This window comes from Cydia fagiglandana, chromosome 18 (assembly GCF_963556715.1).
Source record: "Cydia fagiglandana chromosome 18, ilCydFagi1.1, whole genome shotgun sequence".
NCBI classification, from domain to species: Eukaryota; Metazoa; Arthropoda; class Insecta; order Lepidoptera; family Tortricidae; genus Cydia; species Cydia fagiglandana.
Window position 1 is genome coordinate 11,603,624 of NC_085949.1, and position 16,724 is coordinate 11,620,347.

Consider the following 16,724-nt stretch of genomic DNA (forward strand, 5'->3'; position numbering starts at 1 on the left):
AATAAAAAATATGTTATTCTTTTTTTTTACAGTAAGTAATAGGTACTTAAATTACTTTTAATCACTTTACAGTTCACACAATATTACACACATTTGTTTCCGCCACAGCCTTCATATTTATTTCCTCGTCATGTCATTCAGTTTCATCACTCCAGTGGCGTCACTAACTCGTTGTCATCACACTGATTGTGAATTGTGAAGTACATACTTGGTATATTAAGCAAGTTCTAGATTGTACCACGGACTAGCAAGCGCAGCGTCACCCACAAGATGGACAGACGACCTTGTTAAGGTCGCCGGAAGACGCTGGATGCGGGTCGCTTCCAACCGGCACGTATGGAGATCCAAGGGGGAGGCCTATGTTCGGCAGTGGACGTCTTATGACTGAGATGATGATGATGATGAGATTGTACCTACTTACCAGGGGCATTCAACAAAAAGGTACCATCTTAGGGTGGTACTGGTGCTCGACGCGGACGACGCGGTCCCAGTACATGTTGGAACTTAAGTCATTGTCAATAGAGGTGACAGCAGAGACAGCAGAGTGTCATCTATTGGGCATTAGCATGTCGAGCACAAGTGCCACCTTCGTACCTTAGTACCTTTATTTATAACCTGCAGAAATCTGTAATATATACCGTTGAATTAAAAGCGTTATATCAACCAGGGCGGTTTCACTAGCGTTTTTTTCTGCGCGAATACGGTCGATTCGGCGTTACGCGTATACGCGCGCTACATTTCGCTACATTTGGTCTATAAGCGCCTACGCGCGATTCCGTATATAAAACGCTAGTCCAGAACCGCCCTTGTCATACGAAATATTTGCTTCTAAGCTTTTTCAAAAGTGATAAAAAAATAGCATCATTTACTTACTTACTCGATGCTCCACATTAAATTAACGACCAAATGAGAAAAAAACTATGTATTATTATTTTAAAAACCTAAGTACGTGTCAGTAGAAAAAGGCGCGAAATTCTAATTTTCTATGGGACATTACCATTCGCGCCTACATTTTTTAATTTGCCTCTTTTTTGTAGTGATACATCTTAATGTTACTGTTTAGTTACCTACTACTAAATATTACTGTTTAGTTACATACTTTATAACGTACATTTATCAAACAATGTAATGCATAAATGAGTCATTGGGAATGCCCTAAGTTTTAATGCTCCCACGTCATTACATTGATAACTGAAACGATATCTTGTTTAAGATTATGCGTTGCTGTCGACCGTCAGAATGCACCTAGTTGTTGTCAAGTCGTTAGTAGTTACATTACATTACATCACAATAATAGGGTTCGTCTTGTATTATTGTTTTACAGAACATATGGTGCTACTAGTGCTACCTATACTTTACCACCCTAGGGCGGGATTAAGGACAATACGTACCTATGTCAAAAATTTTAAGAGCCATAAACCGTACGAGCTGTAAAACGTTCTACAATACAAGTGCGAAAAGTAAGAAAATCGCAACGGTAGGGTTTAGTGCTATGAAAAGATTGTTTGCGTTTTCTATCAACGATTGTCATTTTGGATAGTCTCCCTGGTACACATTGGGCCCGATTCGGATTTTGAAATAGACATCTAATAGACATCACCAAGATACGATAACGATATGTTTAAGATCTAACCTGTCAAATTTGACATTTTCGCGATTCTGGAGATACTCTTGAACGATTTCCACAGAATATGACTTAGAGATCCAATTCACATCTAATAGATATCTTACTCTATCTAACGTAAAAGTGACATTGGTTGCCCGAATTGCGCTGCAAAAGAGAACTAGTTGATATCTAAACTATAACGCATCTAGAATGGATCTAGTACGTTTCGTCTTTTGTGAATATCTTGAAGTTCGAATACGGCAGATTTTCTTAATAATATACAGTTTATTTGGAACACCTCATCTGTTTACTAACCTCTTCTACACTTATTTTAAAGTCCCTGTAGTAAAGTCCCTTAAAGATTAATATATTTAATATACCATAACCTTCGTGAAGTGAACTAATCATTATAAGATACTTAACCCTATAATAATTAGTAACGGACCGGCTTCAAGCCTCATCGCCTCTAAGTCTTAAAAATTCTGCATATGAAAAAATACAAAAAGATGATGTTATAGATTGGTCATTATTGCCGTATAATATCTAAGTGTGCCCTATAACTAACTGGTGACGTTGACCTAAGTACCTAAATAATTATGGCATACACACATACACTTTCTCGATAACTCAAGAGAGACTTTTTGTCTGGAGGGGCCATAAACATAATGGCGTATACGGTTGGCTAGACACCCAACTAAGCTGTTCCCATTGCCTTCAGTACGTAAGGTATCCAGTGTTACGTGACCTGTAGATCCGTAACAACCTTGCGTTATCGTAGATTTCACTTACAGTGGTTTGGACGCTCGGATTTCTGGTCACGCGGATAGAATAACGCCTAGGCTGTTCCCAGGCTCGGCAAACTTAAGTTAAAGGTCCAACAACTATAGCAAAAATCTGTAAAAATCATCGTTCTTAGAAGTTTTATCAGGCCATGTACATACCTACATGATTTGAATACTTTGAAGTACTTACACTTTTATTACCTGAATCTTGCAGACCGAGAAAAATGATCATTTGATTGAAGAAACCTAAAGAAAGTTTCGGTTAAGGGTACCCTGACCAAAAAATGTGATGTAAGTGGAAGAATTGAAAGAAATGTACTAGGCAATATTGTAATAAGTGGAAATCCATAATAACGATTTCTGTCAAAGGTAATAGAGTTCTTTGCCACCTATCCATGATACAGCGTGATTGTGTGAAAATTTCAACTGTCTAGCTATCACGGTTCATGAGATGCAGCCTTGTGACAGACAGATGGCCGAACAGACGGACAGCGGAGTCTTAGGAACAGGGTTCCGTTTTTACGCCTTGGGTACGGAAGGAACCTTAAAAAAAATATCCAAAGTCAGAGTCATACAAAGTAAGTAACTGTAACAGTCAAATTTCTCTTTCTAATCCTGAATAGAGTCAGACCAAGCTATATAACTAATATGACACTGCGTAGCATTTGCAAAGACAAAGTGTGGCAATGTCATATGAATGTCAAATTTGTATAAAAATATGACTGTTGTAATTAATGATTCTCTCCCTCCCTCACCCTGCCCTGATCAAGTCTGTGCACAGTTAGCTTAGACGGGCTCTGTATATTCAGGATAATAACAGACAGAAATCTACCTCCACAAAATACTTATTTGGCTTGCCTGCCAAATGTTTACTAGACTGTGATCATAATACTAAGTGCTAACAAGGCCACAGTTTCTTCTGATGTTGTTTCATCTCATCATCAGTTTTCAGAAAATTCCCTCTAACATGATTAGTATAATTACAATTAAAACGGGTTTCGCGAAATCATAAAATGTTAGTTTCCACTCACGGACAGGATTAGAGAAAAAAAGTGTCTATAGTTTATTGTCGGGTTTGTGACACTTTTTCACATAAATTCTGCATGGATTGTCGATAACTGACTCATAGTTTTTTTTTTAAAAGAGGAGTCACTAATGCCACTTCTTTTTTTAATGACCCGTGACGCTATGTAGAAATACTAAAAAAATTTGGAAAATAGTAAAAAACGCACATTTCTTTACTTCTTTTTTTTTTAGTAATGTTACCGAGTACCACACTAATTTCTGACAATTCCTGTAGCTTCACCAATGCTTCCAGTCCCTAGACTAGATTTCCCATTGAATTGGATCAGACATGAAAAAAATTAAAATATGACCTTACTAACCAAACAATTTCTAGAGTTAGACCAAGAAAAGTCTGCAGCGATTTTGATACGTCATAATTTCATAGAAGTTTGGCGTTTAAAATGACACTTGCACTGCGTGTGCTATCAAAATCACTGCAGACTTTTCTTTGTCTAACTCTCAACTTAATTTAATTCTGTAGGTATGACTTCTGTCAAAAGTCGAAACACGCTTTGAATTTGTACTTGCACAAAGCCTGCGAGAATTTTCCGGAAAAAACCGTACCTATTCTTTTTGGAAAACGCGCTACGATGCCTCGCGATCAAAGACGCAGATTTCATCTCGCTTCGTTTCATAACGCGCTCGCCGCTGTGTCGCGTCCACGGCCCTAATTCACATAGACAATTTAATACTAATATCATACCAATCTAATTTTATTATCAGTGACTCTCTGTCGCACACACGTAATTTATAGTTAAGAATAAACAGGCGCGCGCGTCCAATTCGTTGTTGAAACGTAAAATATAGGAGTTCTGAATAAGTCCACGATGTTTTCCATCGCTTTATCTCCGCTCTTGGTCTTTGACATCCACTGACGTATTCGACCTCAACATCGACCTTATAACTTAAATACTAAGGTTTTATTTTAAATGCCGCGACGTTCGGATTTTGGACTCATTAAGCGTTTGGGAATTTTGGATTTAGTAAATACTTCGATGTCGGAATAAATGAGGGCGTTTTGTTATTTGTTTTTATTTGTGTAATTATCGGTTAATGAGGGACTATATTTGGATAGGTTCCCACGACTTCAGTATGTTGTGTTAAAATTAGCGTTAAGTTTATTTTAAAACTGTAGCTTAAGTCATGTATTGAAATAAGTAACTATTTTTATATATAAGTATAAATTTATCCTCTAGCCGCCCAGAGACCTATAAAACGGTCTCCTGTTCCATTCTAATTTGAACTTTGTGTTAACAAAATAAAATTTCATTTTGCTTGGCAAGGTTTGACGTATGGGCGGCTAGAGGATAAACCTACCTTCAATTTGTTTTTTAAATAAGTAGGTCGTACTCGTACGTAAGGCCCACGGTCCTACCTGTAGTACAAATTACTTCAGTGTAGTTTAAACCATTTTCAATTAGAATAGAGTTAAATTTATTTTGTTTTGGTGAGTATCAAAACAAACTAAAACCAACCTTATTTCCTTCGCTATTGATTTCAAATTCAAATGTTTTTTATTTGTATGGCGGGCCTTAGGAGCAGTGTTTTTGGCCATTGACCATTATAAATTGAACCTTAAACCGTAACGGACGATTACAAGTTTACGGTTCAATTTATAATGGTTAAGCCAACATTTTCAATTGCATTAACGTTTCGGCCAACAGTGCTTAGGAGGTTATTTGTGACGTTCCACGGCAAAAGGTACCTTCTGGCGGTTGGCGCTTACGCTATTATTAACGCCGCTACAATATTATTGCGGCGCTATGCGACGTAAGCGCCAGCCGCCATAAGGTACCTTTTGTCGTGGAACGTCACATTTTTATATTTTTCTCTATTTTGTTTTGATCTAGAACACAAAAACAAATGAATGAAAACTTTATGATAGTCGTTGTGAGTGTTTGTTTCTACATCTGTCAAACGCGTTTTTATACGTAGGGTACCTCAATTATAAGTTAGATTAACATAATGTAATAAGACTAATAAGTATGTACAGTCAAGGAATTTAAATTCCGACCCATTTCGTACTTTGTCACAGTGACAACCGTATGAGGTCTCTAGCGGCTTTCATATTGATTGTCACTATGACAAAGTACGAAATGGGTCGGAATTTAAATTCCTTGACTGTACCTACTGAACTATACCTAAAACAAATAGTTTGATTGAATAGTCCTTTGTTGTCAGTGGAGCATAGACAGAGAGGATCAATCATACTGTATTTTTCTTATGCTAGTACTAAAAAAATATAGTATTTTTTTTTTATCTAATGTTACTGCCGAATATTATTGGTTTGCCTGAGTATACAAATGTACTTAATTAAAAATAACATATACAGGGTGTTTGGTACATCGTTTGCCAAATTAAAACGGCAGATAGCTTGAGTCATTTGCTATCTTCTCATGCCTAGAAAAACAAAATTGGCCATGGTTTTTTTACTACTACGCAAGTAAAAATATGAAATATACGAAAATTGTGGACCAAATAAAAAAATTCTAGGCCCGAGAAAAAAGGCAAATGACTCAACCTACCTGCCGTTTTAATTAGGCAAACGATGTACCAAACACCCTGTATATAATTTCGAATTTGGTTTCCAATTATGATATCAGTCGCCAGTACAGCTGTGGAGTCTAAAAATAGTGGTAGCCTTGTGCACAATGTGTATGTATGTATGTATGTGTCGCGAGGGATGGTGGAGTAGTGCAACCAGGGTGCCAGCGTGAGCGAGCGAGCGCGAACACTGCTTCTCCTTCAAAAGAAAAAAAATGTGTATAAGGTGTACTTGGGTAATTCCGAAAGGAGAAAACACTGAAAAAGTGGCGGATTATTCCAAAAACGGACTCTTAAAATGACGGAATATAAGTGATTTTTAATTGATATTCGGAATTATCCGATTTCCGAAATTACCCGAATACACCTTAGTGTATTATTATTAGATTCTTTTGTCGAGCTCTTAAAAATATTCGGACGGCTTAAAAAATCCTATAAGTACAGTGAGCAAAAGTAGCTAAAAAAGCAATGTGCCCAAAATAATATGTACACGTGTACACTACTTTATCCTCCTAAGGCCCAGCATATAAAAAAATCCATTTGAATTTGAATTCAATAGCGAAGGAAATATGGTTGAATTTCTTTTGTTTTGAGCTCGAACAAAACAAAAGCAACTTTGTTCCGATTGAAAATGGTTTAAATTGCATTGAAGTTATTAATACTACGGGTAGGACAGTGGGCCACACGAGGTTAACATTAAGGAAATAGCGTGTACAGATAATTATGAACGCTTCGCTCGCTTAGCAAGTTTTGCTGCTGTAGGGTATCTGACTATCTGCCCATAGTTGGGCTTTCTAATATCGGCCCCCGCAAAACTGGGAGTTCGGTATTAAGGGTTGCCAACTTTAGGGCAGGCTACCCTACGTCCCTACCCTATGTGAGAAGGGTTGCAAGCAAGCGCGCGCTGACGTCACAACCGCGTTCCAAATTCAAAACAATTTCAGTGTTTATAATGTGTCTTGTTTTTGTATCATACTATACTAAAATGACATTTCGACAGTCTCAATTTGTCCAATCTATAATTTTAGTACAAAATTGATACAAAAGCAGGATGATTAGGTAAATAATTTGTGTATTCCCATTTGTCCCCGCCGGGTACAGATGGGAACAGATGCATTCATATTCATTCCCTTCCATCCCCGCCTCATGTATGGCGGCGGACACGTGGTGCGGGGATACATGGGAATACACCAAAATTTTGGATAATCTAAATGTCTATATTCAATATCAGGGATACCCTATAGGTAAGAACAGAGCTTAGAGGGATGGTGGTGTGGTGCAAGGGTGTGCAAGCGCTGAGCTGACGCAACCCGACCTCTTTGTCCGGCCCCACGGACGGAATGTCCGCCAGCCGGCCTCGCAGCCCGACTAATTACGAATGTCAAATGTTATCGCACGCAACGCGCCGCCGTCCGCACTCCGCTGCGCCGCTCTTCATAATAATAAAACCTGATATTTAAAACGGAACGTCCTTCTAACGCCGTGTAGTTGCGCCGACGCCAATCTACGATAATAATAAGCCGGAGTCGTCGCCTGCCGAGCGCTGAAGCGCTAAAAACTAAACTCGGCTTGTGTAGACCGCGCTACGCTGTAAAGCGCTACAGCGCTGCGGGCGCTCGCCTCGTAGCGCTCACATAAGTACGGCCAGTTCTACGCGCGCCTGTATAGCTATTAAATGTATATAGAATATATAGTAGTAATCGCTCGACGCAGCGGTATTATGTCGGAAATATACCGGCCGCGCCGCGACTCAAGCCGATTCACTGTTTGACTATTTAGTTTGTATGGGGAGATTCAAATGCGATTTTACTAGTAGTAGAAAGGGTTACGGAAGTAATTCTTTCGGTAAAATATGAAGTGTCAGGGGAGCTTTCCTTGACGGTGTATGGGGTTAGTCTCGGCCTTCAAGTTTAGAAATTAATTTAATCGATAATTATTTTTTTAATTACGTTCCCTATTATTTAATATAAGTATATTTTATGCACTTAGACATTTGTAACTATCGTACCTGAAAACCTGATATTTTTTGAAAAAAAAATATTTTTCTATGAAAACGTAATTATAAAATTCCAACAAAATTGTATTTATTTTGATTTAAATACTTGTAGTCACCATACTATATATTTTAAAATATAAGTAAAGATATTAAGAATTCAAATTAATTAGGGTTTAGAGTGAAATTATATTTTAACTAATCTTTTAAACCGTTAGTAGTTTATTACTTATGTTGCATACTATATGTGTGTATTTATTTTATATTTTAATTCCACATAACTTGGGCAGAACAAAAGTAGCAAACTAGCAACATATTAATATAATATTGTTACATAACTAACTTCTTACATTACCAACTTCTCATTTAATTTACATACTCTAAGAAAATTATTACGATGCAAATATTGGTAAGACTATTAGTAGACATGTTAAAATAATATTCATGTAGGTATTTTTTTTTTATTAAACGGGGGCATCATAAGTATACTTATTTGTTTTTAAGCGTACAAAACTTGGATAAAGCAAGTACTTAGTAAGAAATAGAATCAAGCGTAACTTTACTAATAAAAAAAGATCTTTATTGTATTATCCCGTACCGTACAAAATGTAGATAAGTTAATCTTTTCATTTATTATCATTTCGTTTTTGTTGACAATGAATGGTCATGAAGTTACAATGAATGTTCGTAGGTAGGAGTATCAAAACCCACCTTTATTTCAAATGTAATTACCTAATAATAATAATATGCTTATTGCTTCTTATAGTTTCTGGCATTTTTGACTAAAATGCCTGTGATTTACGGACGGACAGACAGATACGGTACAGAAACTTTTATTGTTATGTTTTACCATTTTGATTACGGAATAATAAAAAGAAAACATTTAACTAAGTCTCCAGATAAAATTTTGGGTGGGGACCAGTATGGCTAGTTTTTAGGGAATGCAATAACCGGCCAAAATTCATAATCGGTTTCGCTTAAGGTTGTGCCCGAAAAATATCCGAATATCGGTTATAATCGGTTACAGTAATTTTTTCATAAAAATGATAAATTTTAAATGAAGTCATTTAAAAATTAAGCATATAAAGGAACAGTACTAGGGAATGTGAGTATAAGTCTTCGATTTTAAAAAAACACACAAAATACAGTAAAAGAAAATATGACCTTGGACGTGACACAATATTCAATAAAATTATTTCATAAATAAGGGAAGTCAATTTGGTATTATATTTTTTAATTATGAAAGTACACGAATGACAAGAATTATAGTCACAGGCTTCACAGCCAAAAAAGGCAGAATAAACATAGAATTTGAGTCATAAATAAATAACCGTAACCGGTTATTCGAGTTTCCAATTATCGGATAAATAACCGTAACCGGTTATTCGAGTTTCCAATTATCGGATAAATAACCGTAACCGGTTATTCGAGTTTCCAATTATCGGTTATGAAATTTTGTCCAATTAATAGGTTATAACCGATTATTTCGGTTACGGTTATAACCGATTTGCATTCCCTACTAGTTTTAAAAATCCTTTACTGAACCTGCGCGTAAGTATTGATTGATTGCGACAGTGCTGCCAGAACTACATACCAACAACTTGTTTTCGTACGCAGTATTTTGTGATTGCCGCTAAAAAATACAAGCAAATTGTTAAATAATTCAAGTTTAAATACAATTGTTGACTGGTCTGAAATACCTTAATGCATTAACTTCACCATTTGTAAATTATTGTATTTTGATCTAGGGGGCTATTCATAAATTACGTCATTTCAAATTAGGGGGGGGGGGTCTGAACCACGGATGATGGTAGCATGACGTAGGAGGAAACAGGGTCATTCGAAGCATGATTTTTGGATGATTTTAGGGGGAAGGGGTCAAAAATCGTCAAAATTCGATGACGCAATTTATGGACAGCCCCTAGGCCCCATATTATCAAAAACGGACACTAGGTGAAATTATAACGTACCTACTTAAATAGATAAAATATATGTAATAGAATACAGGCATTCATCATAGAACAACATCATATCATCAAAATTTTTATTTGTTTTTGGAAAATCTCACAACCAACGAAGCGAACGGACCTTTTACGCGAGTCCAATAACCAAGAGGATACGCCGAGTCAAGATATTAAGCCATAAAAATGAGATGGCTTGACTGGCTCATTCATGCCATAATTGTCTTTATTTCGACTGTGCCAATATTATAGAATTAGAGCAAGAAAAGTCTGCAGCGATTTGGATAACTCACGCAGTGCAAGTGTTAGTTGTAGGTACGTCATAATTTCATAGAAGTTTGACGTTTAAAATAACACTTATACTGCGCGGGCTATCAAAATCGCTGCAGACTTTTCTTATTCTACCTCTAGTAGCTTTAGTAGACCGTTTGTTCACTTCATGTTTAGTAGACCGTCTCAACGATCGGCTTTTAATCTTGAGTGAACATCGTATAAAAGACCTTTTACAGGAGACCAATATTCAAGACGTTCCACTGGGCCAAAGCCTTTAAAATTTATATAGTTCTATTACATGTTTAATTGGCCTGTAACGCTTATGTACAGCGTTAATACGCACTTATTTTTCAAAATTGCGGACGGTCCAGGTTTGACATTTAAAAGCCCGAAGCGGGTACAGATCCGAGGCACATTTGTTTTTTTAGTACCTATGCTATTATTGCCATTGCCTATATTGTGAAGTCAACTAAGTAGTAAATTTTAAATTTTTTCTGTAGGTAATGTACATAAAAAAATAACCAAAAATTTGCTTACAAAAAGTTTTTTTTTACAAATAATAAGTGTCAAGCTTACCTGTTGAAGATATTCATTCATTAAATCAATAAATACAGTTCTCAAATCGAGTAAAAATTTTCATAATATTTCTATTTATATCCAGTCTAAAAAAAATACCGAGCGGTGATCGGCCTGAAGCGTGGCGCGGCCCTCCGTCAGCTATAGCGTGGCCTTATAGATGGTTGTTTGCGCTCACAGAGTGCGGTGAACAGCGCTCACCGGCGCCGCGCCAGTGTGCGCGCGTCCGTGCACGGCGCGCACACTCGCCCGCCGCACTCACTCGCCCGCCGCACTCACACAAGTAAAGCTAGCTGTACGAGTGCGTTCCGAAACCGCTCTCTACTCTATTCTATCTATGCGAAGGCGTTCTATCGCGCCACGTATACCGGCCGGGCACGCTCCGGGCGAGGAATTTAGAGGGGGTCGTATCGTTAATTGTTATGAAGTTGATTTTGGTCCTGAAATTCCGAAATAGGCATTCCGAATTATCACCTTTTTCGCTAACTCGGTATATTGGATAAGTCGGTTCTTGCAAGTTGGAACGGAACGCACTGATAACAAAGGAGTGACATTGGCGTATGTTTTCATGCACTGCGTCACGAGTCCGTTATCAGTGGCGTTGATAACAATGGAAAAAGGACTTTAGGTTTACGATATAGCGTGCATTATTGCTTGCTTAGCATATGCGTGTTCGCATGGGGCTATAAAATTTATTAAAGAAAAACTGCTTATGAAAACTAGGGTTTTTAAAAGTACTTAGTACTCACATGCGTTGTGTTTCACCTCCGTGCTGGGTATGTGGAGTGCTTGGCCTAGCGTGATCTATTGCGCGAGGGAGACGGGAGATGGTCGAGATTTCCCGATAGATTGATAACTGTCATATCGCGGAGTTTTACAAAGTTTTCCCGCGAACTATTTTCGAGCGGTTAACTTCGGTTCGTTCGTAACTTTTGTAGGGATTGTTTTAGAGCTTTCCCACGCTGTTTTTTAGTAATGTGTACTGTAGAACAATGTAGATACCTATATGGTAGTGATTTAGTAATGGAGAAGGGCGATCATATACGTAATATGTATCGAAAAATGTATTTACAGTACATATGGTCCTATTTTTCCGCACTAGTGCGTAAAATAGCACTTTTCGTGCGATGTGTCTCGTGACTCGTGTCGATTTAAAACACTCCCTTCGGTCGTGTTTTAATTTATCGCCACTCGTTTCGAATTTTCTCTTTTACGCACTTGTATCGTAAATAAATAACTATTGTAACCGAAACGGAAAGGACCTACAATTAGCAGTATAATTTTATTTACTATGTTAGAGTCTTATTGCCAAGTAAAAAAGCACAATAATATACTAATATGAATTTTTTGATCCCTGTATAGTCACCTGCAATAATGTGCTACACAACGAAGGCCGCAAAAATATCTAACACATATCTAACACGATCTTATTTGTAGAGCCATAAGTCGTATCACATATTTTTGCGCCCATCGAAGCCGCAAAAATATATAAATAAAATGTGAAATATGTTTTATTTTTTACATATTATTGTAGGTGACTGTACCAAGAGACAAGCAGCAGCAGCAGCAGTGGTTCGAGCAGGTGTAAGTAATCCTTATGACGTTGCTTATCATGAACAGTGGTACAACTAAAAATGAAATGCTATTGCATTTAAGATTCTATCTTTTACTGTTAAGATTTAAAGTCGAATGGCATTTCATTTTGTTTTGTGTCACTATTCATGATAAGCGTCGAATTTTGAGTTGATGCAGGCTTCATTTAGGTGATTGGATATACTTATTTCCAGTCAAAATACAAGAAAAAAACTAAAAATATACAAAACGGCTTAATAAACTAAGGTTTTATATGTTTAGCCCGAGGGTTGACTGGTAGAAAATGTCATTACTCATTAGGCAGTAAGTCCGCCAAAGTTTGAATGGGTAGTTAACTGGGCCATTTTATTTAAAGTTGTCCCCTACACTTTTTTTTCAAAATTCGGTAAATATTAATGGCCCGACATAATATTTACGAATCGATTTTAATGAATTGAGAGTCAAAAGAAAAATCTTGTTAAAGTCAAATAACACAGTGGCTGTCTGTGCCATAGTTATTTTCTACCATAGGTACTCAGCATCCGCTCAGATACAGAACCCCTAAAATTTGGCATAGGCACTAATTTGACCTCCATATTAATATCTTCAAATCCAGAAGGTAAACAATGCCTTGTTAGAATCAGTTTTATGAAGACATTTTCCTTAACCAAACATACCAGTCAGGATTCGAACCCGCGACCTCCAATTTGCAAGTCGCGCGTTAGTAATTTAGTACAAAGTATAAACGACTCTATTGCTCTATCATTAGAGTCGAGATTCCAATAACGTGTTGTCATTTCAATTGAATGCGTCATATGTTTTTGCAACACACGGTACCTATCTTATAAAATCAAAAACAGTGAAGAAATTGTACTAAACAGTACGGTTACCATCAGTTTGTCACTGACATAAACGCCGTCGAGAACGTAATTTACTTTCTATACATCTCGCTCGCACTCGCATATTAGTGCAAACGGGATGTATAGAAAGTAAATTACGTTTTCGACGGCGTTTATGTCAGTGACAAACTGATGGTAACCGTACAGGGGGCAGAAAATCTAAACAAAATTAGGTGAAATAACTCTTAATTCTGTCTGAAAATATAGAAAAGCTAGTTACACTAAAACCGAAGGCCTAACCGCGAACCACGTTCAATGTGGAGCCTCTCTGTCGCACTTGTAAATTTGTACGTAAGTGTGACAGAGAGGCAACACGTCGAACGTGGCTCGCGGTAAGCCCTCCGACTAGTCAAATAAACCCTCTTTAAATAAATAAAATAAATTAAGAGCAGCATTCGATATTACGAAATCTAACATTGATTTGATATGGTTTTGACCTTATGGCTCCTCTACACGATGGGCCAGCGCCGGCCACTCCAAGGGACGCAGCCATGCGGTAGAAAGAGATAGCAAAATCACTTGCTCCCTCTAACGCATAAATGCGTCCCATGGAGTGGCCGGCGCTGGCCCATCGTGTAGAGGAGCCAAAAGGTAGGTTGCTACGCGTCTACCTTGCTCCAATACCACGGTTAAGACCCACTTCGAAAACGTTTTATTTTGACACTGACAGATCGGTATCGCGTCGCTGTGACATCTTACAATCATTGTTCGAATACGGCCGTAAGTAGCGAGATGCGTAGCCAGAATGACAAATCATGATCAGGTTTTCGAGCGGAATGCCGCATCATCGGCAGATCGCATGTGATAAGTACCCCGTTAGAAATGTCAAGGTATAGGCTACATTGACCGCTTACCATCGGGTGCTATGTACTCACTTACCTACTTTGGTCCATATAAAAATAAGTATAATTATTTACCAATTTGTTTTTACTGGGTTTTTTTTTCCATTTATACAAATATTTATTTTGCGATAAAATTATACGATTTTCGAATTATAGTGACACCTGAGGTTCTACCGCGAAACACGTTCGACGTGTTGCCTCCCTGTCACACTTACGTACGAATTTACAAGTGCGACAGGGAAGCAACACGTCGAACGTGTTTCGCGGTAGCCCCTCTGAACGAAGATATTCGAGATAACTTTAACCATAGATGGGAACTTTTGGACTCTACCCTAATAACTCCCGATGTCCTTTTAAAAGGACAAAATCAATTCGAATTTTGAACTTTAATGGAATAAAAGAAGGTTCCAAATTCAAAACTGCAAAAACGGCTCTGGATCTTAATAGTAGGCTAGGCTATGTTTAGTAGTTACGGTTCTCCTTATTACAGCTACAATCAAAGACTTCGCGCTATCCGAGTGGGGGTTGTGGACTTCGCAAATTGATAATACGAGCGAATCGCTGTGTCGCGTTGTAGGCTGATAGCGAGACAAGGACGGCTATACTGTACATTAATGTGTCCTTGTCGTAATTCTTGTGCGTATACATATATATGCTCGAAATGTAGAGTCACCAGCAGAATTAACTAAGGGTCTAGCAATGATGACAATCGGACCTAAATTGACATAAGTACGCCAAACAAAAACTGGTCAAGTGAGAATCGGACTCGCGCACGGCGGGTTCCGTACCATTACGCAAAAACCGGCTAAAAATCACGTTTGTTGTATGGGAGCCCCACTTAAATATTGTATATCATATTCTGTTTTTAGTGTTCGTTGTTTTAACGACAACAGAAATACGCCTAAATCATCTGTGAAAATTTCAACTGCCCAGCTATCACGGTTCATGAGATACAGCCTGGTGACAGACAGACGGACGGACAGACGGACAGTCAGTTGATTTTCTATCAACGAGTGTCATCTTGGCTAGGCCTCAGGAGTTAAAAATTGTCTTTATAAGCTCTTTTTCTCTAGGTAACAAATAACTGAAATAACAAATAAGTTAGTACAGTTTAAAAAGTTAAGAATTAAGATTATTTTTATAGAGTAGATATCACGTAAAAATATTTGTAGAAAATATATTGGTAATAGTTTATTTAGAAAACATTTAAGTTTATTTAGAAATGTAAAAATACGGTAAAAACATACTACTTCAATTATTTTTTAATTATGCTAATCCAAAATAGATTCTAAGGACCTGTAATAGGGACCATCATTCGATCCGAGAGGCATAGTTGAATGTTTTACTAGTATTTTTATAGTATTCATATTTCATGTAGCATTTTGGTACCTCGTTGAACTAGTATAAGTTGACCTCTAGTTTCATAATACTCGCCCACCGAGGGTTCCGTACTTTTTAGTATTTGTTGTTATAGCCGCAACAGACATAGTACATCATCTGTGAAAATTTCAACTGTCTATCGCGGTTCATGAGATACAAACTGGTGACAAACAGACGGACAGACGGACAGAAGGACGGACGGACAGTGGAGTCTTAGGACTCTTAGGTTACTTCCTAACCTACCTACCTATTACTATAGGTTCCCGTTTTTACCAAAGGGTACGGAACCGTAAAAATTAAGTACCTAACTACAATTTTACTCGCTCAAAGACACCAAATATTATATCAGTATATCACTGTTTTGATTTGACAATGTTTTCTCCAGCTGTTTTCAAATCTTGACAGATATAAATTCGAAAATGGCCGCCGCTGCGTTCAAAAACGCGATCGCGCCATTTCAAAGACGTGTCCGACGTTCGTTCGGGATCGCGGGTAGCTTGACTCCGTCATGGCTCGCTGCAACTCGTGAAATTTCCCCACTCGAGCCGCTGGCTCGAGCGGCCCGAGATCTCGAGCCGGCTCGGGCCGGGTCGAGCCAACTCGAGCCAGAAGTTGGCGGAATACCCGCCTACGCCGGGCGCCTTTCGCTCACGTGTATCTCACACAGAGTAATGCTGAGAGTGCCTCTGGTTTCGACCTATTCTTTTGATTTTAGATGGTCATATACCTGCGTTGGCTACATAAAAACTTATATGATGCTAATAAAGCTACTAAGCGTCAACTTACTATGACCACTGAGTTAATATCGAAAACGTTATATAAACAATAATCACAACTAAGAGCAATATCCAATTATTTAATAACATTAATTAAAATAAATAAATAAGTGTATTTTGTCACTACTAGTTAAGGACCAGAGAGATATAAAAAGTTATGCCTTATCCTTTGATACGGTTATAAAGTTGATCCACGAAATAATGAATCGAGAATAGGGTGTACTTATTATGTCAATTCCATTAACGAAGAGTATCCATGTCTTAACTATACTTATAGTTACTTAGTATCGTAGTTAATAGTTATGTAGTCATCCTAATCAGTCGTAGCACTTGATTAGTTCTAAAAAAGACATCAACGCAAAAGGCTACGAAGCAATCGACGTCATCGGCCCAATCGATCTGAATTCTATAATGAACGCATTACAGTGCAATACTAATGGCCCATGAACCCAACA